Source organism: Oryzias latipes, chromosome 19 (genome assembly GCF_002234675.1).
Source record: "Oryzias latipes chromosome 19, ASM223467v1".
Lineage (NCBI taxonomy): Eukaryota > Metazoa > Chordata > Actinopteri > Beloniformes > Adrianichthyidae > Oryzias > Oryzias latipes.
This window is the reverse complement of record NC_019877.2, coordinates 13,331,998-13,357,792: the sequence shown is the minus strand read 5'-3', so window position 1 is coordinate 13,357,792 and position 25,795 is coordinate 13,331,998. Positions and strand designations below refer to the sequence as shown.

Sequence of the window (25,795 nt, the reverse complement as noted above, 5' to 3'; positions counted from 1 at the left end):
GTCATATTTATTTATTGAATTAAATATTTGTGTATTTAATTGTGAACAGTATAGGACTCCATACAACATATCAAATTAAGACTCGGATGTCTTATTGAATTGCAACCATTTTGTTAATTTACAAAATAAAAACTTACCTTGGCTCTTGGCGGACACTTCTTGAAAAAATCCGCACAGCCGCTGCCTCACTAAGAGGATACGAGAACAGGTTAGCAGAAGCTAGCTTTGCCCACATTTGCATTCATATAGTTACTATGTGAAATACAAGTTACGCGAAAGCGTTACTATTACCAAATCACAGAGTTTATTGTGAAATCAAGTAAAACAATAACAATATTAGCAATTCCTGCTGACTAGTATGTGCTGCCACTGGCTCCCGTCCTAATCGAGACAGGCAAAGCTAGCGGTTAGCTAGCGGCTAGCCAGTTTGAAATGAGCGCCAACCATCTCGGTAAACGTAAGAGTTTTCGTTTCTTAACCAACTTCATTTACAACGCACAACGTCATCATAACGACACTGCTCAATAATTTAATGGAAAAAAACCGTATCATTCCGAACTGTTTAATTCCGAACAATTTTCGCATAGTCATAGTTACTATCATGACTATGCAAAAATTGTTCGGATAGTTAGTAGTTTAAACTCGCGGAGGACGTCATGACCACAAATGATAAACTAGAGGGAACATAAAAAGAAGCAACAAATATATATTTTCGGAGAGAAAGTAATAAAATAGATATAAAAATCAAACTATACTACTTACGTAAACGTATGTATGTGGTACACTTCGGCTCGCTCCGGTGCTCGCTTCAGACCTCCGCCATCTTGAAGACTTTTCTCAGTTCGCGGCTCATGGACGTACGTTATGACGTCATCACGTCTCTTTACTTAAAAGTTTTGACAACAAGGTTTCATTTACTCAAAATCTTTTAGTCCAATAAAGATATAACTGGGTCAAAGTTGAATCGGCTTATAGGTTTTAAGCTGACTCAACTTGGTTGCTACTTTTGAGTTCTGTGATTATAAAACTTTTGAGCTCATTGGACTGTTCGGGTTTACAGTGTAGGGAAGGTCCTTCAAGTCAGCAGGAAGATGGTGGTCTCTGGGCCCTGCTGGACAGGCATGTGGGGGTTCAACAGCAGGTGACCAGCACAACTGCCAGTGCAACAGTGGAGGTTCAGAGGTACAGTAAAGATTAGAATCCTCATCATAACTTCTGCTCATTTTAGACTGGTGCATGACAATAGGCTATTAATGTCCTTCTAGGTACTTAAAGGAACCTCACATCCCAAGGACTCAGGACCCACTGAGATACTGGGTTACCCACAAGGTTTTATACCCACATCTCTACAAGCTGGCAATGAAGTTTTTATGCACACCAGCTTCATCTGTGCCTTGTGAGAGGATCTTCTCCAAAGACGAAACAGGCTGAAGCCCAGCACAGTGGAGAAAATTCTGTTTTTAAATAAAAATCTATAACATGTATCCCACCCAGTCATGTTAGACCCTGGTTCACAATCACTCATTCTCACTTTATACATGGCATTCACAATGTAACACAAGCACTTCTCACAAATCTTCAAACATTATCTTTGTTTTATTTCCACACTGAAGTGTTACAAGGGCAAGGAACTTAGTGGAGTAGATGATATATGTCCTGTCTGCCACCAGATGCCGCTGTTCTGTGTGGTTTCGAAGCCCCAAATGCTTCATTCATTTTTCTGGCACATTTACACGAAGCCCCATGAGAGCTTCATGGGGCTTCGATTCCCATCCCTAGTAAAAGGCAAAAGATTTATATGATCTGAAGAGAAACAAGAGTGCTGGCCTTGGAAGCACCAAGTGACCCGCCCCATTCACGGCACTACAACTTTAGGTAATGGTGTCAAATCGTGTAAGACAAAGAAGGCACACTAAATGTTGAAAATACATTAAAACTTAAATAGCTTGCATTACACGCAAATGATCCAGAACAAAATAATAGTATTAGCAAGAAGATGCAATCCATGGTCAAGAAACCAATTATCTTTTCACCTAATTCATACATTTGGACCAAAATAATCTTGTTTGTGTCCGTGGATACAGCTGCAATTTTCATGATTAGATCGGGTTTTCCATACATAACTGTATCCTTTATAACTCTCCTAGAAATATAGGACGGAGGTATGTAGGATGACTCTTATATTGAGGAACATGAAGAGAACAGCAGAAGACCAAGAGGGGAGAAATATAAAAAACCGAGTGGATTTTAGGGAGGAGTTGAAACAGACTTTGGGAGAATCAGGAGACTTTTTTAATTGCATCGATCATCAATTTCTTTCATTACTCAGTTTTGGCGCCCTCTACTAGTCTTTGCCTGTAGTAACCATAGTTCTTTCAGCTGCCGTTTAAAATTTTATAAACATATTTACCTTCACGATCTTTTGAGGTTTTAAACATCTATAAAAGTATTTCCAAAGAGCACAGTAAAGAACTGTTGAAAAGAAATCCATGAAGAAAACATATACAAGCTATAAACTTTACATACGGACATAGCCAGGTAAATCTAATGTAGATAGTTAACTTGCTTTACTGTTTCACATCTTTAGGAGGCCCTACTACTGCAGGGCATCAAAATATTGAATCAAACTCTTGTTGTTCCTCCCCACGGAAATCTTTAGTAAAAGGCGAAAGATTTATACGATCTGAAGAGAAACAAGAGTGCTGGCCTTGGAAAGCACCAAGTGACCCGCCCCATTCACGGCACTACAACTTTAGGTAATGGTGTCAAATCGTGTAAGACAAAGAAGGCACACTAAATGTTGAAAATACATTAAAACTTAAATAGCTTGCATTACACGCAAATGATCCAGAACAAAATAATAGTATTAGCAAGAAAATGCAATCCATGGTCCAGAAACCAATTATCTTTTCACCTAATTCATACATTTGTATGATTATTGTATTTTTGTGAGGGGGATGTATCTTTATGTATTGTGTATTTTGTCTTTCAGTGTCATATAAGCCCGTGTGGGCTGGGCACATTAGTGCATGTCACTTAAATAAATCAAATCAATCAAAAAAATGTACCAAAATAATCTTGTTTGTATCTGTGGATGCAGCTGCAATTTTCATGATTAGATTGGGTTTTCCATACATAACTGTATCCTTTATAACTCTCCTAGAAATATAGGACGGAGGTATGTAGGATGACTCTTATATTGAGGAACATGAAGAGAACAGCAGAAGAAATATAAAAAACCGAGTGGATTTTAGGGAGGAGTTGAAACAGACTTTGGGAGAATCAGGAGACTTTTTTAATTGCATCGATCATCAATTTCTTTCATTACTCAGTTTTGGCGCCCTCTATTTGTCTTTGCCTGTAGTAACCATAGTTCTTTCAGCTGCCGTTTAAAACTTTATAAACATATTTAACCTTCACGACCTTTTGAGGTTTTAAACATCTATAAAACTATTTCCAAAGAGTATAGTAAAGATCTGCTGAAAAGAAATCCATGAAGAAAACATATACAAGCTATAAACTTTACATACGGACATAGCCAGGTAAATCTAATGTAGATAGTTAACTTGCTTTACTTTTTCACATCTTTAGGAGGCCCTACTACTGCAGGGCATCAAAAAATTGAATCAAACTCTTGTTGTTCCTCCCCACGGAAATCTTTAGTAAAAGGCGAAAGATTTATACGATCTGAAGAGAAACAAGAGTGCTGGCCTTGGAAAGCACCAAGTGACCCGCCCCATTCACGGCACTACAACTTTAGGTAATGGTGTCAAATCGTGTAAGACAAAGAAGGCACACTAAATGTTGAAAATACATTAAAACTTAAATAGCTTGCATTACACGCAAATGATCCAGAACAAAATAATAGTATTAGCAAGAAGATGCAATCCATGGTCCAGAAACCAATTATCTTTTCACCTAATTCATACATTTGGCCCAAATAATCTTGTTTGTATCTGTGGATACAGCTGCAATTTTCATGATTAGATCGGGTTTTCCATACATAACTGTATCCTTTATAACTCTCCTAGAAATATAGGACGGAGGTATGTAGGATGACTCTTATATTGAGGAACATGAAGAGAACAGCAGAAGACCAAGAGGGGAGAAATATAAAAAACCGAGTGGATTTTAGGGAGGAGTTGAAACAGACTTTGGGAGAATCAGGAGACTTTTTTAATTGCATCGATCATCAATTTCTTTCATTTCTCAGTTTTGGCGCCCTCTACTAGTCTTTGCCTGTAGTAACCAAAGTTCTTTCAGCTGCCGTTTAAAATTTTATAAACATATTTACCTTCACGATCTTTTGAGGTTTTAAACATCTATAAAAGTATTTCCAAAGAGCAAAGTAAAGATCTGTTGAAAAGAAATCCATGAAGAATACATATACAAGCTATAAACTTTACATACGGACATAGTCAGGTAAATCTAATGTAGATAGTTAACTTGCTTTTCTTTTTCACATCTTTAGGAGGCCCTACTACTGCAGGGCATCAAAAAATTGAATCAAACTCTTGCTGTTCCTCCCCACGGAAATCTTTAGTAAAAGGCGAAAGATTTATACGATCTGAAGAGAAACAAGAGTGCTGGCCTTGGAAGCACCAAGTGACCCGCCCCATTCACGGCACTACAACTTTAGTTAATGGTGTCAAATCGTGTAAGACAAAGAAGGCCAACTAAATGTTGAAAATACATTAAAACTTAAATAGCTTGCATTACACGCAAATGATCCAGAAAAAAATAATAGTATTAGCAAGAAGATGCAATCCATGGTCCAGAAACCAATTATCTTTTCACCTAATTCATACATTTGTATGATTATTGTATTTTTGTGAGGGGGATGTATGTTTATGTATTGTGTATTTTGTCTTTCAGTGTCATATAAGCCCGTGTGGGCTGGGCACATTAGTGCATGACACTTAAATAAATCAAATCAATCAAAAAAAATGTACCAAAATAATCTTGTTTGTATCTGTGGATACAGCTGCAATTTTCATGATTAGATTGGGTTTTCCATACATAACTGTATCCTTTATAACTCTCCTAGAAATATAGGACGGAGGTATGTAGGATGACTCTTATATTGAGGAACATGAAGAGAACAGCAGAAGAAATATAAAAAACCGAGTGGATTTTAGGGAGGAGTTGAAACAGACTTTGGGAGAATCAGGAGACTTTTTTAATTGCATCGATCATCAATTTCTTTCATTACTCAGTTTTGGCGCCCTCTACTAGTCTTTGCCTGTAGTAACCACAGTTCTTTCAGCTGCCGTTTAAAACTTTATAAACATATTTACCTTCAGGATCTTTTGAGGTTTAGACATTTATAAAAGTATTTCCAAAGAGCACAGTAAAGATCTGTTGAAAAGAAATCCATGAAGAAAACATATACAAGCTATAAACTTTACATACGGACATAGCCAGGTAAATCTAATGTAGATAGTTAACTTGCCTTTTTTTTCACATCTTTAGGAGGCCCTACTACTGTAGGGCATCAAAAAACTGAATCAAACTCTTGTTGTTCCTCCCCACGGAAATCTTTAGTAAAAGGCGAAAGATTTATACGATCTGAAGAGAAACAAGAGTTCTGGCCTTGGAAGCACCAAGTGACCCGCCCCATTCACGGCACTACAACTTTAGGTAATGGTGTAAAATCGTGTAAGACAAAGAAGGCACACTAAATGTTGAAAATACATTAAAACTTAAATAGCTTGCATTACACGCAAATGATCCAGAAAAAAATAATAGTATTAGCAAGAAGATGCAATCCATGGTCCAGAAACCAATTATCTTTTCACCTAATTCATACATTTGGACCAAAATAATCTTGTTTGTATCTGTGGATACAGCTGCAATTTTCATGATTAGATCGGGTTTTCCATACATAACTGTATCCTTTATAACTCTCCTAGAAATATAGGACGGAGGTATGTAGGATGACTCTTATATTGAGGAAGATGAAGAGAACAGCAGAAGACCAAGAGGGGAGAAATATAAAAAACCGAGTGGATTTTAGGGAGGAGTTGAAACAGACTTTGGGAGAATCAGGAGACTTTTTTAATTGCATCGATCATCAATTTTTTTCATTACTCAGTTTTGGCGCCCTCTACTAGTCTTTGCCTGTAGTAACCAAAGTTCTTTCAGCTGCCGTTTAAAACTTTATAAACATATTTACCTTCAGGATCTTTTGAGGTTTTAAACATTTATAAAAGTATTTCCAAAGAGCACAGTAAAGATCTGTTGAAAAGAAATCCATGAAGAAAACATATACAAGCTATTAACTTTACATACGGACATAGCCAGGTAAATCAAATGTAGATAGTTAACTTGCCTTATTTTTTCACATCTTTAGGAGGCCCTACTACTGCAGGGCATCAAAAAATTGAATCAAACTCTTGTTGTTCCTCCCCACGGAAATCTTTAGTAAAAGGCGAAAGATTTATACGATCTGAAGAGAAACAAGAGTGCTGGCCTTGGAAAGCACCAAGTGACCCGCCCCATTCACGGCACTACAACTTTAGGTAATGGTGTCAAATCGTGTAAGACAAAGAAGGCCAACTAAATGTTCAAAATACATTAAAACTTAAATAGCTTGCATTACACGCAAATGATCCAGAACAAAATAATAGTATTAGCAAGAAGATGCAATCCATGGTCCAGAAACCAATTATCTTTTCACCTAATTCATACATTTGGACCAAAATAATCTTGTTTGTATCTGTGGATACAGCTGCAATTTTCATGATTAGATCGGGTTTTCCATACATAACTGTATCCTTTATAACTCTCCTAGAAATATAGGACGGAGGTATGTAGGAGGACTCTTATATTGAGGAAGATGAAGAGAACAGCAGAAGACCAAGAGGGGAGAAATATAAAAAACCAAGTGGATTTTAGGGAGGAGTTGAAACAGACTTTGGGAGAATCAGGAGACTTTTTTAATTGCATCGATCATCAATTTCTTTCATTACTCAGTTTTGGCGCCCTCTACTAGTCTTTGCCTGTAGTAACCATAGTTCTTTCAGCTGCCGTTTAAAACTTTATAAACATATTTACCTTCACGACCTTTTGAGGTTTTAAACATCTATAAAACTATTTCCAAAGAGTATAGTAAAGATCAGATGAAAAGAAATCCATGAAGAAAACATATACAAGCTATAAACTTTACATACGGACATAGCCAGGTAAATCTAATGTAGATAGTTAACTTGCTTTACTGTTTCACATCTTTAGGAGGCCCTACTACTGCAGGGCATCAAAAAATTGAATCAAACTCTTGTTGTTCCTCCCCACGGAAATCTTTAGTAAAAGGCGAAAGATTTATACGATCTGAAGAGAAACAAGAGTGCTGGCCTTGGAAGCACCAAGTGACCCGCCCAATTCACGGCACTACAACTTTGGTTAATGGTGTCAAATCATGTAAGACAAAGAAGGCCAACTAAATGTTGAAAATACATTAAAACTTAAATAGCTTGCATTACACGCAAATGATCCAGAACAAAATAATAGTATTAGCAAGAAGATGCAATCCATGGTCCAGAAACCAATTATCTTTTCACCTAATTCATACATTTGTATGATTATTGTATTTTTGTGAGGGGGATGTATCTTTATGTATTGTGTATTTTGTCTTTCAGTGTCATATAAGCCAGTGTGGGCTGGGCACATTAGTGCATGACACTTAAATAAATCAAATCAATCAAAAAAAATGTACCAAAATAATCTTGTTTGTATCTGTGGATACAGCTGCAATTTTCATGATTAGATTGGGTTTTCCATACATAACTGTATCCTTTATAACTTTCCTAGAAATATAGGACGGATGTATGTAGGATGACTCTTATATTGAGGAACATGAAGAGAACAGCAGAAGAAATATAAAAAACCGAGTGGATTTTAGGGAGGAGTTGAAACAGACTTTGGGAGAATCAGGAGACTTTTTTAATTGCATCGATCATCAATTTCTTTCATTACTCAGTTTTGGCGCCCTCTACTAGTCTTTGCCTGTAGTAACAATAGTTCTTTCAGCTGCCGTTTAAAACTTTATAAACATATTTACCTTCAGGATCTTTTGAGGTTTAAACATTTATAAAAGTATTTCCAAAAAGCACAGTAAAGATCTGTTGAAAAGAAATCCATGAAGAAAACATATACAAGCTATAAACTTTACATACGGACAAAGCCAGGTAAATCTAATGTAGATAGTTAACTTGCTTTATTTTTTCACATCTTTAGGAGGCCCTACTACTGCAGGGCATCAAAAAATTGAATCAAACTCTTGTTGTTCCTCCCCACGGAAATCTTTAGTAAAAGGCGAAAGATTTATACGATCTGAAGAGAAACAAGGGTGCTGGCCTTGGAAAGCACCAAGTGACCCGCCCCATTCACGGCACTACAACTTTAGGTAATGGTGTCAAATCGTGTAAGACAAAGAAGGCCAACTAAATGTTCAAAATACATTAAAACTTAAATAGCTTGCATTACACGCAAATGATCCAGAACAAAATAATAGTATTAGCAAGAAGATGCAATCCATGGTCCAGAAACCAATTATCTTTTCACCTAATTCATACATTTGGACCAAAATAATCTTGTTTGTATCTGTGGATACAGCTGCAATTTTCATGATTAGATCGGGTTTTCCATACATAACTGTATCCTTTATAACTCTCCTAGAAATATAGGACGGAGGTATGTAGGAGGACTCTTATATTGAGGAAGATGAAGAGAACAGCAGAAGACCAAGAGGGGAGAAATATAAAAAACCAAGTGGATTTTAGGGAGGAGTTGAAACAGACTTTGGGAGAATCAGGAGACTTTTTTAATTGCATCGATCATCAATTTCTTTCATTACTCAGTTTTGGCGCCCTCTACTAGTCTTTGCCTGTAGTAACCATAGTTCTTTCAGCTGCCGTTTAAAACTTTATAAACATATTTACCTTCACGACCTTTTGAGGTTTTAAACATCTATAAAACTATTTCCAAAGAGTATAGTAAAGATCAGATGAAAAGAAATCCATGAAGAAAACATATACAAGCTATAAACTTTACATACGGACATAGCCAGGTAAATCTAATGTAGATAGTTAACTTGCTTTTCTTTTTCACATCTTTAGGAGGCCCTACTACTGCAGGGCATCAAAAAATTGAATCAAACTCTTGTTGTTCCTCCCCACGGAAATCTTTAGTAAAAGGCGAAAGATTTATACGATCTGAAGAGAAACAAGAGTGCTGGCCTTGGAAAGCACCAAGTGACCCGCCCAATTCACGGCACTACAACTTTGGTTAATGGTGTCAAATCATGTAAGACAAAGAAGGCCAACTAAATGTTCAAAATACATTAAAACTTAAATAGCTTGCATTACACGCAAATGATCCAGAACAAAATAATAGTATTAGCAAGAAGATGCAATCCATGGTCCAGAAACCAATTATCTTTTCACCTAATTCATACATTTGTATGATTATTGTATTTTTGTGAGGGGGATGTATCTTTATGTATTGTGTATTTTGTCTTTCAGTGTCATATAAGCCAGTGTGGGCTGGGCACATTAGTGCATGACACTTAAATAAATCAAATCAATCAAAAAAAATGTACCAAAATAATCTTGTTTGTATCTGTGGATACAGCTGCAATTTTCATGATTAGGTTGGGTTTTCCATACATAACTGTATCCTTTATAACTTTCCTAGAAATATAGGACGGAGGTATGTAGGATGACTCTTATATTGAGGAACATGAAGAGAACAGCAGAAGAAATATAAAAAACCGAGTGGATTTTAGGGAGGAGTTGAAACAGACTTTGGGAGAATCAGGAGACTTTTTTTAATTGCATCGATCATCAATTTCTTTCATTACTCAGTTTTTGCGCCCTCTACTAGTCTTTGCCTGTAGTAACCATAGTTCTTTCAGCTGCCGTTTAAAACTTTATAAACATATTTACTTTCAGGATCTTTTGAGGTTTTAAACATTTATAAAAGTATTTCAGAAGAGCACAGAAAAGATCTGTTGAAAAGAAATCCATGAAGAAAACATATACAAGCTATAAACTTTACATACGGACATAGCCAGGTAAATCAAATGTAGATAGTTAACTTGCCTTATTTTTTCACATCTTTAGGAGGCCCTACTACTGCAGGGCATCAAAAAATTGAATCAAACTCTTGTTGTTCCTCCCCACGGAAATCTTTAGTAAAAGGCGAAAGATTTATACGATCTGAAGAGAAACAAGAGAGCTGGCCTTGGAAAGCACCAAGTGACCCACCCCATTCACGGCACTACAACTTTAGGTAATGGTGTCAAATCGTGTAAGACAAAGAAGGCCAACTAAATGTTGAAAATACATTAAAACTTAAATAGCTTGCATTACACGCAAATGATCCAGAACAAAATAATAGTATTAGCAAGAAGATGCAATCCATGGTCCAGAAACCAATTATCTTTTCACCTAATTCATACATTTGGACCAAAATAATCTTGTTTGTATCTGTGGATACAGCTGCAATTTTCATGATTAGATCGGGTTTTCCATACATAACTGTATCCTTTATAACTCTCCTAGAAATATAGGACGGAGGTATGTAGGAGGACTCTTATATTGAGGAAGATGAAGAGAACAGCAGAAGACCAAGAGGGGAGAAATATAAAAAACCAAGTGGATTTTAGGGAGGAGTTGAAACAGACTTTGGGAGAATCAGGAGACTTTTTTAATTGCATCGATCATCAATTTCTTTCATTACTTAGTTTTGGCGCCCTCTACTAGTCTTTGCCTGTAGTAACCATAGTTCTTTCAGCTGCCGTTTAAAACTTTATAAACATATTTACCTTCACGACCTTTTGAGGTTTTGAACATCTATAAAACTATTTCCAAAGAGCACAGTAAAGATCAGATGAAAAGAAATCCATGAAGAAAACATATACAAGCTATAAACTTTACATACGGACATAGCCAGGTAAATCTAATGTAGATAGTTAACTTGCTTTACTTTTTCACATCTTTAGGAGGCCCTACTACTGCAGGGCATCAAAAAATTGAATCAAACTCTTGTTGTTCCTCCCCACAGAAATCTTTAGTAAAAGGCGAAAGATTTATACAATCTGAAGAGAAACAAGAGTGCTGGCCTTGGAAAGCACCAAGTGACCCGCCCCATTCACGGCACTACAACTTTAGGTAATGGTATCAAATCGTGTAAGACAAAGAAGGCACACTAAATGTTGAAAATACATTAAAACTTAAATAGCTTGCATTACACGCAAATGATCCAGAACAAAATAATAGTATTAGCAAGAAGATGCAATCCATGGTCCAGAAACCAATTATCTTTTCACCTAATTCATACATTTGTATGATTATTGTATTTTTGTGAGGGGGATGTTTCTTTATGTATTGTGTATTTTGTCTTTCAGTGTCATATAAGCCCGTGTGGGCTGGGCACATTAGTGCATGACACTTAAATAAATCAAATCAATCAAAAAAAATGTACCAAAATAATCTTGTTTGTATGTGTGGATACAGCTGCAATTTTCATGATTAGATTGGGTTTTCCATACATAACTGTATCCTTTATAACTCTCCTAGAAATATAGGACGGAGGTATGTAGGATGACTCTTATATTGAGGAACATGAAGAGAACAGCAGAAGAAATATAAAAAACCGAGTGGATTTTAGGGAGGAGTTGAAACAGACTTTGGGAGAATCAGGAGACTTTTTTTAATTGCATCGATCATCAATTTCTTTCATTACTCAGTTTTGGCGCCCTCTACTAGTCTTTGCCTGTAGTAACCATAGTTCTTTCAGCTGCCGTTTAAAACTTTATAAACATATTTACTTTCAGGATCTTTTGAAGTTTTAAACATTTATAAAAGTATTTCAGAAGAGCACAGAAAAGATCTGTTGAAAAGAAATCCATGAAGAAAACATATACAAGCTATAAACTTTACATACAGACATAGCCAGGTAAATCAAATATAGATAGTTAACTTGCTTTATTTTTTCACATCTTTAGGAGGCCCTACTACTGCAGGGCATCAAAAAATTGAATCAAACTCTTGTTGTTCCTCCCCACGGAAATCTTTAGTAAAAGGCGAAAGATTTATACGATCTGAAGAGAAACAAGAGTGCTAGCCTCGGAAAGCACCAAGTGACCCGCCCCATTCACGGCACTACAACTTTAGGTAATGGTGTCAAATCGTGTAAGACAAAGAAGGCACACTAAATGTTCAAAATACATTAAAACTTAAATAGCTTGCATTACACGCAAATGATCCAGAACAAAATAATAGTATTAGCAAGAAGATGCAATCCATGGTCCAGAAACCAATTATCTTTTCACCTAATTCATACATTTGTATGATTATTGTATTTTTGTGAGGGGGATGTATCTTTATGTATTGTGTATTTTGTCTTTCAGTGTCATATAAGCCAGTGTGGGCTGGGCACATTAGTGCATGACACTTAAATAAATCAAATCAATCAAAAAAAATGTACCAAAATAATCTTGTTTGTATCTGTGGATACAGCTGCAATTTTCATGATTAGATTGGGTTTTCCATACATAACTGTATCCTTTATAACTTTCCTAGAAATATAGGACGGAGGTATGTAGGATGACTCTTATATTGAGGAACATGAAGAGAACAGCAGAAGAAATGTAAAAAACCGAGTGGATTTTAGGGAGGAGTTGAAACAGACTTTGGGAGAATCAGGAGACTTTTTTAATTGCATCGATCATCAATTTCTTTCATTACTCAGTTTTGGCGCCCTCTACTAGTCTTTGCCTGTAGTAACAATAGTTCTTTCAGCTGCCGTTTAAAACTTTATAAACATATTTACCTTCAGGATCTTTTGAGGTTTAAACATTTATAAAAGTATTTCTAAAAAGCACAGTAAAGATCTGTTGAAAAGAAATCCATGAAGAAAACATATACAAGCTATAAACTTTACATACGGACAAAGCCAGGTAAATCAAATATAGATAGTTAACTTGCTTTATTTTTTCACATCTTTAGGAGGCCCTACTACTGCAGGGCATCAAAAAATTGAATCAAACTCTTGTTATTCCTCCCCACGGAAATCTTTAGTAAAAGGCGAAAGATTTATACGATCTGAAGAGAAACAAGAGTTCTGGCCTTGGAAGCACCAAGTGACCCGCCCCATTCACGGCACTACAACTTTAGGTAATGGTGTAAAATCGTGTAAGACAAAGAAGGCACACTAAATGTTGAAAATACATTAAAACTTAAATAGCTTGCATTACACGCAAATGATCCAGAACAAAATAATAGTATTAGCAAGAAGATGCAATCCATGGTCCAGAAACCAATTATCTTTTCACCTAATTCATACATTTGGACCAAAATAATCTTGTTTGTATCTGTGGATACAGCTGCAATTTTCATGATTAGATCGGGTTTTCCATACATAACTGTATCCTTTATAACTCTCCTAGAAATATAGGACAGAGGTATGTAGGAGGACTCTTATATTGAGGAAGATGAAGAGAACAGCAGAAGACCAAGAGGGGAGAAATATAAAAAACCGAGTGGATTTTAGGGAGGAGTTGAAACAGACTTTGGGAGAATCAGGAGACTTTTTTAATTGCATCGATCATCAATTTCTTTCATTACTCAGTTTTGGCGCCCTCTACTAGTCTTTGCCTGTAGTAACAATAGTTCTTTCAGCTGCCGTTTAAAACTTTATAAACATATTTACCTTCAGGATCTTTTGAGGTTTAAACATTTATAAAAGTATTTCTAAAAAGCACAGTAAAGATCTGTTGAAAAGAAATCCATGAAGAAAACATATACAAGCTATAAACTTTACATACGGACAAAGCCAGGTAAATCAAATATAGATAGTTAACTTGCTTTATTTTTTCACATCTTTAGGAGGCCCTACTACTGCAGGGCATCAAAAAATTGAATCAAACTCTTGTTATTCCTCCCCACGGAAATCTTTAGTAAAAGGCGAAAGATTTATACGATCTGAAGAGAAACAAGAGTTCTGGCCTTGGAAGCACCAAGTGACCCGCCCCATTCACGGCACTACAACTTTAGGTAATGGTGTAAAATCGTGTAAGACAAAGAAGGCACACTAAATGTTGAAAATACATTAAAACTTAAATAGCTTGCATTACACGCAAATGATCCAGAACAAAATAATAGTATTAGCAAGAAGATGCAATCCATGGTCCAGAAACCAATTATCTTTTCACCTAATTCATACATTTGGACCAAAATAATCTTGTTTGTATCTGTGGATACAGCTGCAATTTTCATGATTAGATCGGGTTTTCCATACATAACTGTATCCTTTATAACTCTCCTAGAAATATAGGACAGAGGTATGTAGGAGGACTCTTATATTGAGGAAGATGAAGAGAACAGCAGAAGACCAAGAGGGGAGAAATATAAAAAACCGAGTGGATTTTAGGGAGGAGTTGAAACAGACTTTGGGAGAATCAGGAGACTTTTTTAATTGCATCGATCATCAATTTCTTTCATTACTCAGTTTTGGCGCCCTCTACTAGTCTTTGCCTGTAGTAACCATAGTTCTTTCAGCTGCCGTTTAAAACTTTATAAAAATATTTACCTTCACGACCTTTTGAGGTTTTAAACATCTATAAAACTATTTCCAAAGAGTATAGTAAAGATCTGTTGAAAAGAAATCCATGAAGAAAACATATACAAGCTATAAACTTTACATACGGACATAGCCAGGTAAATCAAATGTAGATAGTTAACTTGCCTTATTTTTTCACATCTTTAGGAGGCCCTACTACTGCAGGGCATCAAAAAATTGAATCAAACTCTTGTTATTCCTCCCCACGGAAATCTTTAGTAAAAGGCGAAAGATTTATACGATCTGAAGAGAAACAAGAGTGCTGGCCTTGGAAAGCACCAAGTGACCCGCCCCATTCACGGCACTACAACTTTAGGTAATGGTGTCAAATCGTGTAAGACAAAGAAGGCCAACTAAATGTTCAAAATACATTAAAACTTAAATAGCTTGCATTACACGCAAATGATCCAGAACAAAATAATAGTATTAGCAAGAAGATGCAATCCATGGTCCAGAAACCAATTATCTTTTCACCTAATTCATACATTTGGACCAAAATAATCTTGTTTGTATCTGTGGATACAGCTGCAATTTTCATGATTAGATCGGGTTTTCCATACATAACTGTATCCTTTATAACTCTCCTAGAAATATAGGACGGAGGTATGTAGGAGGACTCTTATATTGAGGAAGATGAAGAGAACAGCAGAAGACCAAGAGGGGAGAAATATAAAAAACCAAGTGGATTTTAGGGAGGAGTTGAAACAGACTTTGGGAGAATCAGGAGACTTTTTTAATTGCATCGATCATCAATTTCTTTCATTACTCAGTTTTGGCGCCCTCTACTAGTCTTTGCCTGTAGTAACCATAGTTCTTTCAGCTGCCGTTTAAAACTTTATAAACATATTTACCTTCACGACCTTTTGAGGTTTTCACATCTATAAAACTATTTCCAAAGAGTATAGTAAAGATCTGTTGAAAAGAAATCCATGAAGAAAACATATACAAGCTATAAACTTTACACACGGACATAGCCAGGTAAATCTAATGTAGATAGCTAACTTGCTTTACTTTTTCACATCTTTAGGAGGCCCTACTACTGCAGGGCATCAAAAAATTGAATCAAACTCTTGTTGTTCCTCCCCACGGAAGTCTTTAGTAAAAGGCGAAAGATTTATACGATCTGAAGAGAAACAAGAGTGCTGGCCTTGGAAAGCACCAAGTGACCCGCCCCATTCACGGCACTACAACTTTAGGTAATGGTGTCAAATCGTGTAAGACAAAGAAGGCCAACTAAATGTTGAAAATACATTAAAACTTAAATAGCTTGCATTACACGCAAATGATCCAGAACAAAATAATAGTATTAGCAAGAATATGCAATCCATGGTCCAGAAACCAATTGTTTTTTCACTTAATTCATACATTTGGACCAAAATAATCTTGTTTGTATCTGTGGATACAGCTGCAATTTTCATGATTAGATTGGGTTTTCCATACATAACTGTATCCTTTATAACTCTCCTAGAAATATAGGACGGAGGTATGTATGATGACTCTTATATTGAGGAAGATGAAGAGAACAGCAGAAGACCAAGAGGGGAGAAATACAAAAAACCGAGTGGATTTTAGGGAGGAGTTGAAACAGACTTTGGGAGAATCAGGAGACTTTTTTAATTGCATCGATCATCAATTTCTTTCATTACTCAGTTTTGGCGCCCTCTACTAGTCTTTGCCTGTAGTAACCATAGTTCTTTCAGCTGCCGTTTAAAACTTTATAAACATATTTACCTTCAGGATCTTTTGAGGTTTTAAACATTTATAAAAGTATTTCCAAAGAGCACAGTAAAGATCTGTTGAAAAGAAATCCATGAAGAAAACATATACAAGCTATTAACTTTACATACGGACATAGCCAGGTAAATCTAATGAAGATAGTTAACTTGCTTTTCTTTTTCACATCTTTAGGAGGCCCTACTACTGCAGGGCATCAAAAAATTGAATCAAACTCTTGTTGTTCCTCCCCACGGAAATCGTTAGTAAAAGCCGAAAGATTTATACAATCTGAAGAGAAACAAGAGTGCTGGCCTTGGAAGCACCAAGTGACCCGACCCATTCACGGCACTACAACTTTGGTTAATGGTGTCAAATCGTGTAAGACAAAGAAGGCCAACTAAATGTTGAAAATACATTAAAACTTAAATAGCTTGCATTACACGCAAATGATCCAGAACAAAATAATAGTATTAGCAAGAAGATGCAATCCATGGTCCAGAAACCAATTATCTTTTCACCTAATTCATACATTTGTATGATTATTGTATTTTTGTGAGGGGGATGTATCTTTATGTATTGTGTATTTTGTCTTTCTGTGTCATATAAGCCCGTGTGGGCTGGGCACATTAGTGCATGACACTTAAATAAATCAAATCAATCAAAAAAAATGTACCAAAATAATCTTGTTTGTATCTGTGGATACAGCTGCAATTTTCATGATTAGATTGGGTTTTCCATACATAACTGTATCCTTTATAACTCTCCTAGAAATATAGGACGGAGGTATGTAGGATGACTCTTATATTGAGGAACATGAAGAGAACAGCAGAAGAAATATAAAAAACCGAGTGGATTTTAGGGAGGAGTTGAAACAGACTTTGGGAGAATCAGGAGACTTTTTTTAATTGCATCGATCATCAATTTCTTTCATTACTCAGTTTTTGCGCCCTCTACTAGTCTTTGCCTGTAGTAACCATAGTTCTTTCAGCTGCCGTTTAAAACTTTATAAACATATTTACTTTCAGGATTTTTTGAGGTTTTAAACATTTATAAAAGTATTTCAGAAGAGCACAGAAAAGATCTGTTGAAAAGAAATCCATGAAGAAAACATATACAAGCTATAAACTTTACATACGGACATAGCCAGGTAAATCAAATGTAGATAGTTAACTTGCCTTATTTTTTCACATCTTTAGGAGGCCCTACTACTGCAGGGCATCAAAAAATTGAATCAAACTCTTGTTGTTCCTCCCCACGGAAATCTTTAGTAAAAGGCGAAAGATTTATACGATCTGAAGAGAAACAAGAGTGCTGGCCTTGGAAAGCACCAAGTGACCCGCCCCATTCACGGCACTACAACTTTAGGTAATGGTGTCAAATCGTGTAAGACAAAGAAGGCCAACTAAATGTTCAAAATACATTAAAACTTAAATAGCTTGCATTACACGCAAATGATCCAGAACAAAATAATAGTATTAGCAAGAAGATGCAATCCATGGTCCAGAAACCAATTATCTTTTCACCTAATTCATACATTTGGACCAAAATAATCTTGTTTGTATCTGTGGATACAGCTGCAATTTTCATGATTAGATCGGGTTTTCCATACATAACTGTATCCTTTATAACTCTCCTAGAAATATAGGACGGAGGTATGTAGGAGGACTCTTATATTGAGGAAGATGAAGAGAACAGCAGAAGACCAAGAGGGGAGAAATATAAAAAACCAAGTGGATTTTAGGGAGGAGTTGAAACAGACTTTGGGAGAATCAGGAGACTTTTTTAATTGCATCGATCATCAATTTCTTTCATTACTCAGTTTTGGCGCCCTCTACTAGTCTTTGCCTGTAGTAACCATAGTTCTTTCAGCTGCCGTTTAAAACTTTATAAACATATTTACCTTCACGACCTTTTGAGGTTTTCACATCTATAAAACTATTTCCAAAGAGTATAGTAAAGATCTGTTGAAAAGAAATCCATGAAGAAAACATATACAAGCTATAAACTTTACACACGGACATAGCCAGGTAAATCTAATGTAGATAGCTAACTTGCTTTACTTTTTCACATCTTTAGGAGGCCCTACTACTGCAGGGCATCAAAAAATTGAATCAAACTCTTGTTGTTCCTCCCCACGGAAGTCTTTAGTAAAAGGCGAAAGATTTATACGATCTGAAGAGAAACAAGAGTGCTGGCCTTGGAAAGCACCAAGTGACCCGCCCCATTCACGGCACTACAACTTTAGGTAATGGTGTCAAATCGTGTAAGACAAAGAAGGCCAACTAAATGTTGAAAATACATTAAAACTTAAATAGCTTGCATTACACGCAAATGATCCAGAACAAAATAATAGTATTAGCAAGAATATGCAATCCATGGTCCAGAAACCAATTGTTTTTTCACTTAATTCATACATTTGGACCAAAATAATCTTGTTTGTATCTGTGGATACAGCTGCAATTTTCATGATTAGATTGGGTTTTCCATACATAACTGTATCCTTTATAACTCTCCTAGAAATATAGGACGGAGGTATGTATGATGACTCTTATATTGAGGAAGATGAAGAGAACAGCAGAAGACCAAGAGGGGAGAAATACAAAAAACCGAGTGGATTTTAGGGAGGAGTTGAAACAGACTTTGGGAGAATCAGGAGACTTTTTTAATTGCATCGATCATCAATTTCTTTCATTACTCAGTTTTGGCGCCCTCTACTAGTCTTTGCCTGTAGTAACCATAGTTCTTTCAGCTGCCGTTTAAAACTTTATAAACATATTTACCTTCAGGATCTTTTGAGGTTTTAAACATTTATAAAAGTATTTCCAAAGAGCACAGTAAAGATCTGTTGAAAAGAAATCCATGAAGAAAACATATACAAGCTATTAACTTTACATACGGACATAGCCAGGTAAATCTAATGAAGATAGTTAACTTGCTTTTCTTTTTCACATCTTTAGGAGGCCCTACTACTGCAGGGCATCAAAAAATTGAATCAAACTCTTGTTGTTCCTCCCCACGGAAATCGTTAGTAAAAGCCGAAAGATTTATACAATCTGAAGAGAAACAAGAGTGCTGGCCTTGGAAGCACCAAGTGACCCGACCCATTCACGGCACTACAACTTTGGTTAATGGTGTCAAATCGTGTAAGACAAAGAAGGCCAACTAAATGTTGAAAATACATTAAAACTTAAATAGCTTGCATTACACGCAAATGATCCAGAACAAAATAATAGTATTAGCAAGAAGATGCAATCCATGGTCCAGAAACCAATTATCTTTTCACCTAATTCATACATTTGTATGATTATTGTATTTTTGTGAGGGGGATGTATCTTTATGTATTGTGTATTTTGTCTTTCTGTGTCATATAAGCCCGTGTGGGCTGGGCACATTAGTGCATGACACTTAAATAAATCAAATCAATCAAAAAAAATGTACCAAAATAATCTTGTTTGTATCTGTGGATACAGCTGCAATTTTCATGATTAGATTGGGTTTTCCATACATAACTGTATCCTTTATAACTCTCCTAGAAATATAGGACGGAGGTATGTAGGATGACTCTTATATTGAGGAACATGAAGAGAACAGCAGAAGAAATATAAAAAACCGAGTGGATTTTAGGGAGGAGTTGAAACAGACTTTGGGAGAATCAGGAGACTTTTTTTAATTGCATCGATCATCAATTTCTTTCATTACTCAGTTTTTGCGCCCTCTACTAGTCTTTGCCTGTAGTAACCATAGTTCTTTCAGCTGCCGTTTAAAACTTTATAAACATATTTACTTTCAGGATTTTTTGAGGTTTTAAACATTTATAAAAGTATTTCAGAAGAGCACAGAAAAGATCTGTTGAAAAGAAATCCATGAAGAAAACATATACAAGCTATAAACTTTACATACGGACATAGCCAGGTAAATCAAATGTAGATAGTTAACTTGCCTTATTTTTTCACATCTTTAGGAGGCCCTACTACTGCAGGGCATCAAAAAATTGAATCAAACTCTTGTTGTTCCTCCCCACGGAAATCTTTAGTAAAAGGCGAAAGATTTATACGATCTGAAGAGAAACAAGAGTGATGGCCTTGGAAAGCACCAAGTGACCCACCCCATTCACGGCACTACAACTTTAGGTAATGGTGTCAAATCGTGTAAGACAAAGAAGGCCAACTAAATGTTCAAAATACATTAAAACTTAAATAGCTTGCATTACACGCAAATGATCCAGAACAAAATAATAGTATTAGCAAGAAGATGCAATCCATGGTCCAGAAACCAATTATCTTTTCACCTAATTCATACATTTGGACCAAAATAATCTTGTTTGTATCTGTGGATACAGCTGCAATTTTCATGATTAGATCGGGTTTTCCATACATAACTGTATCCTTTATAACTCTCCTAGAAATATAGGACGGAGGTATGTAGGAGGACTCTTATATTGAGGAAGATGAAGAGAACAGCAGAAGACCAAGAGGGGAGAAATATAAAAAACCAAGTGGATTTTAGGGAGGAGTTGAAACAGACTTTGGGAGAATCAGGAGACTTTTTTAATTGCATCGATCATCAATTTCTTTCATTACTCAGTTTTGGCGCCCTCTACTAGTCTTTGCCTGTAGTAACCATAGTTCTTTCAGCTGCCGTTTAAAACTTTATAAACATATTTACCTTCACGACCTTTTGAGGTTTTAAACATCTATAAAACTATTTCCAAAGAGTATAGTAAAGATCTGTTGAAAAGAAATCCATGAAGAAAACATATACAAGCTATAAACTTTACATACGGACATAGCCAGGTAAATCTAATGTAGATAGTTAACTTGCTTTACTTTTTCACATCTTTAGGAGGCCCTAATACTGCAGGGCATCAAAAAATTGAATCAAACTCTTGTTGTTCCTCCCCACGGAAATCTTTAGTAAAAGGCGAAAGATTTATACAATCTGAAGAGAAACAAGAGTGCTGGCCTTGGAAAGCACCAAGTGACCCGCCCCATTCACGGCACTACAACTTTAGGTAATGGTATCAAATCGTGTAAGACAAAAAAGGCCAACTAAATGTTGAAAATACATTAAAACTTAAATAGCTTGCATTACACGCAAATGATCCAGAACAAAATAATAGTATTAGCAAGAAGATGCAATCCATGGTCCAGAAACCAATTATCTTTTCACCTAATTCATACATTTGTATGATTATTGTATTTTTGTGAGGGGGATGTTTCTTTATGTATTGTGTATTTTGTCTTTCAGTGTCATATAAGCCCGTGTGGGCTGGGCACATTAGTGCATGACACTTAAATAAATCAAATCAATCAAAAAAAATGTACCAAAATAATCTTGTTTGTATGTGTGGATACAGCTGCAATTTTCATGATTAGATTGGGTTTTCCATACATAACTGTATCCTTTATAACTCTCCTAGAAATATAGGACCGAGGTATGTAGGATGACTCTTATATTGAGGAACATGAAGAGAACAGCAGAAGAAATATAAAAAACCGAGTGGATTTTAGGGAGGAGTTGAAACAGACTTTGGGAGAATCAGGAGACTTTTTTAATTGCATCGATCATCAATTTCTTTCATTACTCAGTTTTGGCGCCCTCTACTAGTCTTTGCCTGTAGTAACCATAGTTCTTTCAGCTGCCGTTTAAAATTTTATAAACATATTTACCTTCAGGATCTTTTGAGGTTTTAAACATCTATAAAACTATTTCCAAAGAGCACAGTAAAGATCTGTTGAAAAGAAAACCATGAAGAAAACATACACAAGCTATAAACTTTACATACGGACATAGCCAGGTAAATCTAATGTAGATAGTTAACTTGCTTTACTTTTTCACATCTTTAGGAGGCCCTACTACGGCAGGGGATCAAAAAATTGAATCAAACTCTTGTTGTTCCTCCCCACGGAAATCTTTAGTAAAAGGCGAAAGATTTATACGATCTGAAGAGAAACAAGAGTGCTGGCCTTGGAAAGCACCAAGTGACCCGCCCCATTCACTGCACTACAACTTTAGGTAATGGTGTCAAATCGTGTAAGACAAAAAAGGCCAACTAAATGTTGAAAATACATTAAAACTTAAATAGCTTGCATTACACGCAAATGATCCAGAACAAAATAATAGTATTAGCAAGAAGATGCAATCCATGGTCCAGAAACCAATTATCTTTTCACCTAATTCATACATTTGTATGATTATTGTATTTTTGTGAGGGGGATGTATCTTTATGTATTGTGTATTTTGTCTTTCAGTGTCATATAAGCCAGTGTGGGCTGGGCACATTAGTGCATGACACTTAAATAAATCAAATCAATCAAAAAAAATGTACCAAAATAATCTTGTTTGTATCTGTGGATACAGCTGCAATTTTCATGATTAGATTGGGTTTTCCATACATAACTGTATCCTTTATAACTTTCCTAGAAATATAGGACGGACGTATGTAGGATGACTCTTATATTGAGGAACATGAAGAGAACAGCAGAAGAAATGTAAAAAACCGAGTGGATTTTAGGGAGGAGTTGAAACAGACTTTGGGAGAATCAGGAGACTTTTTTAATTGCATCGATCATCAATTTCTTTCATTACTCAGTTTTGGCGCCCTCTACTAGTCTTTGCCTGTAGTAACAATAGTTCTTTCAGCTGCCGTTTAAAACTTTATAAACATATTTACCTTCAGGATCTTTTGAGGTTTAAACATTTATAAAAGTATTTCCAAAAAGCACAGTAAAGATCTGTTGAAAAGAAATCCATGAAGACAAACATATACAAGCTATAAACTTTACATACGGACAAAGCCAGGTAAATCTAATGTAGATAGTTAACTTGCTTTATTTTTTCACATCTTTAGGAGGCCCTACTACTGCAGGGCATCAAAAAATTGAATCAAACTCTTGTTATTCCTCCCCACGGAAATCTTTAGTAAAAGGCGAAAGATTTATACGATCTGAAGAGAAACAAGAGTTCTGGTCTTGGAAGCACCAAGTGACCCGCCCCATTCACGGCACTACAACTTTAGGTAATGGTGTCAAATCGTGTAAGACAAAGAAGGCCAACTAAATGTTGAAAATACATTAAAACTTAAATAGCTTGCATTACACGCAAATGATCCAGAACAAAATAATAGTATTAGCAAGAAGATGCAATCCATGGTCCAGAAACCAATTATCTTTTCACCTAATTCATACATTTGGACCAAAATAATCTTGTTTGTATCTGTGGATACAGCTGCAATTTTCATGATTAGATCGGGTTTTCCATACATAACTGTATCCTTTATAACTCTCCTAGAAATATAGGACGGAGGTATGTAGGATGACTCTTATATTGAGGAACATGAAGAGAACAGCAGAAGACCAAGAGGGGAGAAATATAAAAAACCAAGTGGATTTTAGGGAGGAGTTGAAACAGACTTTGGGAGAATCAGGAGACTTTTTTAATTGCATCGATCATCAATTTCTTTCATTACTCAGTTTTGGCGCCCTCTACTAGTCTTTGCCTGTAGTAACCATAGTTCTTTCAGCTGCCGTTTAAAACTTTATAAACATATTTACCTTCACGACCTTTTGAGGTTTTAAACATCTATAAAACTATTTCCAAAGAGTATAGTAAAGATCTGTTGAAAAGAAATCCATGAAGAAAACATATACAAGCTATAAACTCTACATACGGACATAGCCAGGTAAATCTAATGTAGATAGCTAACTTGCTTTACTTTTTCACATCTTTAGGAGGCCCTACTACTGCAGGGAATCAAAAAATTGAATCAAACTCTTGTTATTCCTCCCCACGGAAATCTTTAGTAAAAGGCGAAAGATTTATACGACCTGAAGAGAAACAAGAGTGCTGGCCTTGGAAAGCACCAAGTGACCCGCCCCATTCACGGCACTACAACTTTAGGTAATGGTGTCAAATCGTGTAAGACAAAGAAGGCCAACTACATGTTGAAAATACATTAAAACTTAAATAGCTTGCATTACACGCAAATGATCCAGAACAAAATAATAGTATTAGCAAGAAGATGCAATCCATGGTCCAGAAACCAATTGTTTTTTCACCTAATTCATACATTTGGACCAAAATAATCTTGTTTGTATCTGTGGATACAGCTGCAATTTTCATGATTAGATTGGGTTTTCCATACATAACTGTATCCTTTATAACTCTCCTAGAAATATAGGACGGAGGTATGTAGGATGACTCTTATATTGAGGAAGATGAAGAGAACAGCAGAAGACCAAGAGGGGAGAAATATAAAAAACCAAGTGGATTTTAGGGAGGAGTTGAAACAGACTTTGGGAGAATCAGGAGACTTTTTTAATTGCATCGATCATCAAATTTCTTTCATTACTCAGTTTTGGCGCCTCTACTAGTCTTTGCCTGTAGTAACCATAGTTCTTTCAGCTGCCGTTTAAAACTTTATAAACATATTTACCTTCAGGATATTTTGAGGTTTAAACCATTTATAAAAGTATTTCCAAAGAGCACAGTAAAGATCTGTTGAAAAGAAATCCATGAAGAAAACATATACAAGCTATAAAACTTTACATACGGACATAGCCAGGTAAATCTAATGAAGATAGTTAACTTGCTTTTCTTTTTCACATCTTTAGGAGGCCCTACTACTGCAGGGCATCAAAAAATTGAATCAAACCCTTGTTGTTCCTCCCCACGGAAATCTTTAGTAAAAGGCGAAAGATTTATACGATCTGAAGAGAAACAAGAGTGCTGGCCTTGGAAGCACCAAGTGACCCGCCCCATTCACGGCACTACAACTTTGGTTAATGGTGTCAAATCATGTAAGACAAAGAAGGCCAACTAAATGTTGAAAATACATTAAAACTTAAATAGCTTGCATTACACGCAAATGATCCAGAACAAAATAATAGTATTAGCAAGAAGATGCAATCCATGGTCCAGAAACCAATTGTTTTTTCACCTAATTCATACATTTGGACCAAAATAATCTTGTTTGTATCTGTGGATACGGCTGCAATTTTCATGATTAGATTGGGTTTTCCATACATAACTGTATCCTTTATAACTCTCCTAGAAATATAGGACGGAGGTATGTAGGATGACTCTTATATTGAGGAACATGAAGAGAACAGCAGAAGAAATATAAAAAACCGAGTGGATTTTAGGGAGGAGTTGAAACAGACTTTGGAAGAATCAGGAGACTTTTTTAATTGCATCGATCATCAATTTCTTTCATTACTCAGTTTTGGCGCCCTCTTATGAGGTGCCGTGTAGGACATATTCAGAATTAGCATTCATAAACACATATGAAAACTCTCACACACACTAGTGAAATGCTTGTATACATACAACTGAAAATATATTCATTCACATACACATGTGAAATCTCTCACACACACTACTGAAATCCTCTCACCGCTCACTACCGAAAATCCTCTCACACACACTACTGAAATCCTCTCACACACACTACTGAAAT

General features: G+C 35.9%; 25 non-coding genes across 25 annotated transcripts; all 25 read right to left on the bottom strand.

Moving 5' to 3' along the window:
* Positions 1–2,589: 2,589 nt before the first annotated feature.
* On the bottom strand, positions 2,590–2,703 carry LOC111946492. The gene has a single exon (XR_002872226.1). It is a non-coding gene; the product is annotated as a U5 spliceosomal RNA (small nuclear RNA).
* An 890-nt stretch (positions 2,704–3,593) lies between these two features.
* Positions 3,594–3,707, bottom strand: LOC111946520. Its single transcript, XR_002872254.1, has one exon. It is a non-coding gene; the product is annotated as a U5 spliceosomal RNA (small nuclear RNA).
* A 766-nt stretch (positions 3,708–4,473) lies between these two features.
* On the bottom strand, positions 4,474–4,587 carry LOC111946547. Its single transcript, XR_002872280.1, has one exon. It is a non-coding gene; the product is annotated as a U5 spliceosomal RNA (small nuclear RNA).
* Positions 4,588–5,474: 887 nt separating this feature from the next.
* LOC111946541 lies at positions 5,475–5,588 on the bottom strand. Its single transcript, XR_002872275.1, has one exon. It is a non-coding gene; the product is annotated as a U5 spliceosomal RNA (small nuclear RNA).
* Positions 5,589–6,354: 766 nt separating this feature from the next.
* On the bottom strand, positions 6,355–6,468 carry LOC111946519. Its single transcript, XR_002872253.1, has one exon. It is a non-coding gene; the product is annotated as a U5 spliceosomal RNA (small nuclear RNA).
* Positions 6,469–7,235: 767 nt separating this feature from the next.
* On the bottom strand, positions 7,236–7,349 carry LOC111946518. Its single transcript, XR_002872252.1, has one exon. It is a non-coding gene; the product is annotated as a U5 spliceosomal RNA (small nuclear RNA).
* Positions 7,350–8,237: 888 nt separating this feature from the next.
* Positions 8,238–8,349, bottom strand: LOC111946493. Its single transcript, XR_002872227.1, has one exon. It is a non-coding gene; the product is annotated as a U5 spliceosomal RNA (small nuclear RNA).
* A 769-nt stretch (positions 8,350–9,118) lies between these two features.
* On the bottom strand, positions 9,119–9,232 carry LOC111946517. Its single transcript, XR_002872250.1, has one exon. It is a non-coding gene; the product is annotated as a U5 spliceosomal RNA (small nuclear RNA).
* An 891-nt stretch (positions 9,233–10,123) lies between these two features.
* Positions 10,124–10,236, bottom strand: LOC111946549. Its single transcript, XR_002872282.1, has one exon. It is a non-coding gene; the product is annotated as a U5 spliceosomal RNA (small nuclear RNA).
* Positions 10,237–11,004: 768 nt separating this feature from the next.
* LOC111946501 lies at positions 11,005–11,118 on the bottom strand. The gene has a single exon (XR_002872235.1). It is a non-coding gene; the product is annotated as a U5 spliceosomal RNA (small nuclear RNA).
* Positions 11,119–12,009: 891 nt separating this feature from the next.
* Positions 12,010–12,123, bottom strand: LOC111946516. Its single transcript, XR_002872249.1, has one exon. It is a non-coding gene; the product is annotated as a U5 spliceosomal RNA (small nuclear RNA).
* An 889-nt stretch (positions 12,124–13,012) lies between these two features.
* Positions 13,013–13,126, bottom strand: LOC111946482. Its single transcript, XR_002872217.1, has one exon. It is a non-coding gene; the product is annotated as a U5 spliceosomal RNA (small nuclear RNA).
* A 765-nt stretch (positions 13,127–13,891) lies between these two features.
* On the bottom strand, positions 13,892–14,005 carry LOC111946481. The gene has a single exon (XR_002872216.1). It is a non-coding gene; the product is annotated as a U5 spliceosomal RNA (small nuclear RNA).
* Positions 14,006–14,771: 766 nt separating this feature from the next.
* LOC111946485 lies at positions 14,772–14,885 on the bottom strand. Its single transcript, XR_002872220.1, has one exon. It is a non-coding gene; the product is annotated as a U5 spliceosomal RNA (small nuclear RNA).
* Positions 14,886–15,651: 766 nt separating this feature from the next.
* On the bottom strand, positions 15,652–15,765 carry LOC111946496. The gene has a single exon (XR_002872230.1). It is a non-coding gene; the product is annotated as a U5 spliceosomal RNA (small nuclear RNA).
* A 767-nt stretch (positions 15,766–16,532) lies between these two features.
* On the bottom strand, positions 16,533–16,646 carry LOC111946508. Its single transcript, XR_002872242.1, has one exon. It is a non-coding gene; the product is annotated as a U5 spliceosomal RNA (small nuclear RNA).
* Positions 16,647–17,536: 890 nt separating this feature from the next.
* LOC111946515 lies at positions 17,537–17,650 on the bottom strand. Its single transcript, XR_002872248.1, has one exon. It is a non-coding gene; the product is annotated as a U5 spliceosomal RNA (small nuclear RNA).
* Positions 17,651–18,416: 766 nt separating this feature from the next.
* On the bottom strand, positions 18,417–18,530 carry LOC111946495. The gene has a single exon (XR_002872229.1). It is a non-coding gene; the product is annotated as a U5 spliceosomal RNA (small nuclear RNA).
* Positions 18,531–19,297: 767 nt separating this feature from the next.
* LOC111946507 lies at positions 19,298–19,411 on the bottom strand. The gene has a single exon (XR_002872241.1). It is a non-coding gene; the product is annotated as a U5 spliceosomal RNA (small nuclear RNA).
* Positions 19,412–20,301: 890 nt separating this feature from the next.
* LOC111946510 lies at positions 20,302–20,415 on the bottom strand. Its single transcript, XR_002872244.1, has one exon. It is a non-coding gene; the product is annotated as a U5 spliceosomal RNA (small nuclear RNA).
* A 767-nt stretch (positions 20,416–21,182) lies between these two features.
* LOC111946483 lies at positions 21,183–21,296 on the bottom strand. Its single transcript, XR_002872218.1, has one exon. It is a non-coding gene; the product is annotated as a U5 spliceosomal RNA (small nuclear RNA).
* Positions 21,297–22,187: 891 nt separating this feature from the next.
* LOC111946490 lies at positions 22,188–22,300 on the bottom strand. Its single transcript, XR_002872225.1, has one exon. It is a non-coding gene; the product is annotated as a U5 spliceosomal RNA (small nuclear RNA).
* An 890-nt stretch (positions 22,301–23,190) lies between these two features.
* On the bottom strand, positions 23,191–23,304 carry LOC111946558. Its single transcript, XR_002872291.1, has one exon. It is a non-coding gene; the product is annotated as a U5 spliceosomal RNA (small nuclear RNA).
* Positions 23,305–24,071: 767 nt separating this feature from the next.
* Positions 24,072–24,184, bottom strand: LOC111946499. The gene has a single exon (XR_002872233.1). It is a non-coding gene; the product is annotated as a U5 spliceosomal RNA (small nuclear RNA).
* A 768-nt stretch (positions 24,185–24,952) lies between these two features.
* Positions 24,953–25,066, bottom strand: LOC111946555. The gene has a single exon (XR_002872289.1). It is a non-coding gene; the product is annotated as a U5 spliceosomal RNA (small nuclear RNA).
* Between the last annotated feature and the right edge of the window lie 729 nt (positions 25,067–25,795).